This window comes from Lutra lutra, chromosome 3, assembly GCF_902655055.1.
Source record: "Lutra lutra chromosome 3, mLutLut1.2, whole genome shotgun sequence".
NCBI lineage: Eukaryota > Metazoa > Chordata > Mammalia > Carnivora > Mustelidae > Lutra > Lutra lutra.
The window spans coordinates 1,952,851-1,957,275 of record NC_062280.1 but is presented as its reverse complement, the minus strand read 5'-3'; the positions used below and the strand labels follow the sequence as shown (position 1 = coordinate 1,957,275).

General features: G+C 36.0%; 1 pseudogene; it reads left to right on the top strand.

Moving 5' to 3' along the window:
• Window positions 1-2,008: 2,008 nt before the first annotated feature.
• LOC125096584 (uncharacterized) lies at window positions 2,009-2,109 on the top strand (annotated as a pseudogene).
• The last annotated feature ends 2,316 nt before the right edge of the window (window positions 2,110-4,425 follow it).

The window sequence follows — 4,425 nt, the reverse complement described above, 5'->3', positions numbered from 1 at the left end:
ACTTTCAATGCCATCCTGATCAAAATACCAATGACATGTTTCAAATTGCTGGAACAATCAATCCTAAAATTTGTATGGAACCAGAAAAGACCCTGAATTGCAAGGAAATGTTGAAGAAGAAAAACAAAGCTGGGGCATCACGTTGCCTGATTTCAAGCTATATTACAAAGCTGTGATCACCAAGACAGCATGGTACTGGCACAAAAGTGGACACATAGACCAGTGGAACAAAACAGCCCAGATATGGACCTTCAACTCTATCATCAACTAATCTTTGATAAAGCAGGAAAAAATATCCAATGGAAAAAAGACAGTCTCTTCAATAAATGATGCTGGGGAAATTGGATAGCTATGTGTAGAAGAATGAAACTTGGCCATTCTCTTACACCATAGACAAAGATAAACTCAAAATGGATGAAAGACCTCAATGTGAGACAGAAATCCATCAAAATCCTAGAGTAGAACATAGGCAGTAACCTCTTTAACATCAGCCACAGCAACTTCTTTCGAGAGATGCCTCCAAAGGCAAGGGAAACGAAAGTGAAAATGAACTTTTGGGACTTCATCAAGATAAAAAAGCTTCTGCACAGCAAAGGAAATAGTCAACAAAACAAAGGGTCAACCCACAGAATGGGAGAAGGTATTTGCAAATGACACTGCAGACAAAGGGCTGATATCCAATATCTATAAAGAACTTCTCAAACTCAACACCCAAAAAACAATCAAGTCAAAAAACAGGCAGAAGGCATGAACAGACACTTCTCAAAAGAAGACATATAAATGGTTGACAGACAAATGAAAAAATGTTCATCATCATTAGCCATCAGGGAAATTCAAATCAAAACTATAGTGAGATACAACCTTACACCAGTTAGAATGGGAAAAACTGACAAGGCAAAAACAACAAATATTGGAGAGGCTGAGCAGAAAGGGGAACTCCCTTACAGTGTTGGTGGGAATGCAAGTTGGTACCACCACTTTGGAAAATAGTGTGGAGGCTTCTCAAAAAATTAAAGATAGAGCTACGCTATGACCCAGCAATTGCACTACTGGTGTTTACCACAAAGATACAGATGTAAAGAAAAGAAGGGCCATATGTACCCCAATGCTTAAAGCAGCAATGTCCACAATAGCCAAAGAGTGAAAAGAACCAAGATGCCCTTCAGTGGATGAATGGATAAGGAAGATATGGTCCATACACACAATGGAGTATGATGCCTCCATCAGAAAGGATGAACACCCAACTTTTGCATCAACATGGACAGGACTGGAGGAGATTATGCTGAGTGAAATAAGTCAAGCAAAGAAAGTCAATTATCATATGGTTTCATTTATTTGTGGAACAAAAGAAATAGCATAGAGGGCATTAGGAGAAGAAAAGGAAAAACGAAGTGGGGGGGAATTGAAGGGGGAGTCGACCCATGAGAGACTATGAACTCTGAGAAACAAACTGAGGGTTTTAGAGGGGAGGGGGTTGGGGGGATAGTGAGCCTGATGATAGGTACTAAGGAGGGTATGTGTTGCATGGAGCACTGGGTGTTATATGCAAACAATGAATCATAGAACATTCCATTACAAACTAATCATGTACTGTACGGTGACTAACATAACATAATAAAAAAGAAATCTTGATTCATACTTTTCTCCATGTACAAAAATAAACTTGAGATAGTTCATAGACCTAAATGAAACACTAAAAACCATAAAACTGCTAGAAGAAAATATGAGAGAAAATCTTTTTTATTTTGTGCACAGTTTTTGTAGATATGATGCCAAAATCACAATATATAATATATTGAAGAAATAGTGATATATAGAACATCATCAACGTTAAGCAATTTGGCTGTTTGAATAGTATCATTAAAGAAATGAAAAGAAACCAAGCATGGGGAGAAAATATTTGCAAACCACACATCTAGTAGAGAACTTGTATTCAGAATACATAGAGAACTCTCAAAACTGAATAATGAAACAATGAACAACCCAATTAAGAAAAAAAAGAGTATTTGCTTTGGTGGGGCATATACTAAAATTGGAACAATACAGAGTAGATTAGCATGGTTCCTGCAGAAGGATGACACACAAATTTGTGAAGCATTCCACATTAAAAAAAAAATCAAACAAAAGATTTGAATAGACACTTTATCAAAGAATGTGTGTGTGTATGTGTGTGTGGGGGGGTAAGAAGTACATGAAAAAAATGGGATCATTAGTCACTGGAGAAATATAAATTAGAACAATTAGATAACACTTCACACCTTTTAATAAGTCTAAAATTAGAATGTTGATGAGGATGTACAACAACTGAAACCTCTTACACTACGGGTACAAATGCAAAATGATACAACTGCTTTGAAAATCAGTTTTCGGTTCCTTAGAAAGTTCATATACGTCCACCACATGCCGCAGTCATTCCATTTCCAGCTATTCACTCGTCCAAAGAAAGCATAGATCTATACTTGTTCAGGAATGTTATTTGTAATAACTGGAAACTGGAAACTATCCCCATCTCCAGCAACAGGCCAACGGATAACTAATTGTAGAATCTGGTGTATGATGGAATACTACTCAGTTATAAAAAACAATGAACTATGGAATCAGTCACCAATCTTGATACATATGAAAATAATTATGCTGAGAGAAAGAAACCAAACTAAAAAAAAAAAAAAGTATGGGGGAGCCTGGGTGGCTCAGTGGGTTAAAGCCTCTGCCTTTGGCTCAGGTCATGATCCCAAAGTCCTGGGATTGAGCCCCACGTCGGGCTTTCTGCTCAGCAGGGAGCCTGCTTCCTTCTCTCTCGCTCTGCCTGTCTCTCTGCCTACTTGTGATCTCTGTCTGTAAAATAAAAAAATAAGATCTTTAAAAAAAAAAGTATGTAATATATGATTCTACTTCTATGAAATTGTATAAAATACAAATTCATCTATAATGACAGAAAGCAAATAAATGGTTTTCTGGGATGATCGGATGGGTAAAGTATGTGCAACACCTTTTGATATATAAAACAATAAACACACAACTGCTTATATATTAAAATGTGCTGTTTCCAATATTAAAAATAAAGAATGTTGCATGAAATTAACTAATTAAAGTCCCCTCTTAATGCATATAAGAAAATATTTCAATAAGACAAATTTTTAAAGAAGAGAACTATAGATTTGAAAGATTCTTTACAAATCAGTCATTATTAAAGAATTACTTCCTTGAAACTATTGCTGAGATAAACATCATTTTTAAAATATGGAAATTTCATAACTTTTTCTAAAAAGTTTTTAATTAATTTGTATGCTAGAGTATATTCCAGGCAAGTAACTCATTTAAGGAAAATGAATTTTTTTGAAAATTTTTTCCTCCAAAGAAAGAAAATGTTACATATAATGAGAATATGGCCTTAGGAAAAGAGGCAGATGGCTTTAATTGCTGAGAAAGTTCATGGAAATATATTGGTAACCACATGTTTCATATAAAAAAAAATCATGTCCTTCAGATGCTCAATTTCTCAAACGTGTAAAGAATAGCTAGGTAGCAAAATGAACTCACCAAAGATGTGATAGTCCAATTCCTAGGACCCGTGAATAAGTTAAATTCCAGTGCAAAAGAAATTAAAGAAGCAGATGGAATTCAGGTGACTAATCAGTGGGCTTTAAAATAAAGTGGTTATCCCGGATTACTTGCATGGACCCAAGGTAATCACAAGGTTTCTTAAATGTGGAAAAACGAGGCAGAAACATTAATGTCAGAGTAATACGATGTGAAAAACATTCAACCAGCCATCTCTGACTTTGAAAATGAAAGGAAGCCACAAATCAAGTCATGGGCAGCCTCTAGAAGCTGGAAAGGGCAAAGAAACACTCTCCTCTCCTCCAGAGCCTCCAGAAAAGAATACAGCCCTGCCAACACCCTGATTTTAGCTTGTGAAGACTCATTTTGGACTCCTGATCTCAGAATTGCAAGATAATAAATGTGTGCTGTTTTAAGCCACCAGGTGTGTAGCATTTTGTTATAGCAGCAATAGACAACTAATACAATTGGTATAAAAGACGATGTCTCTGCATCCCCGGAAATTACTACCCCAGACTTTAGGTCACATGGATGAATGTATGGAAAGACAGTTTTCCTCAAGTTGCCTCATAATCTAAATATTCTCTGTGGTATCTGTTGAGATTAAACTAATTTCCTCAAATTAAAATTTATGAGCTAAGAAAAAGAGGGGACAACAGTGACAGGTAATCAATATTACTTCAAAAATCCTTTAATTTGTTTAACAGGAGATTTATACCTTGTGCTCTTCTTTAATAGTTTTGATGGATTTTGTCAACAAGTGCTCTAGTGAAGGTGGAAAGAAGTCTTGGGTTTTAAAGAAAATAAATCTTGCTGTCACCTCCCAAATGGACAGAGATCGGCTACTATGGCAAGTGCAATTTG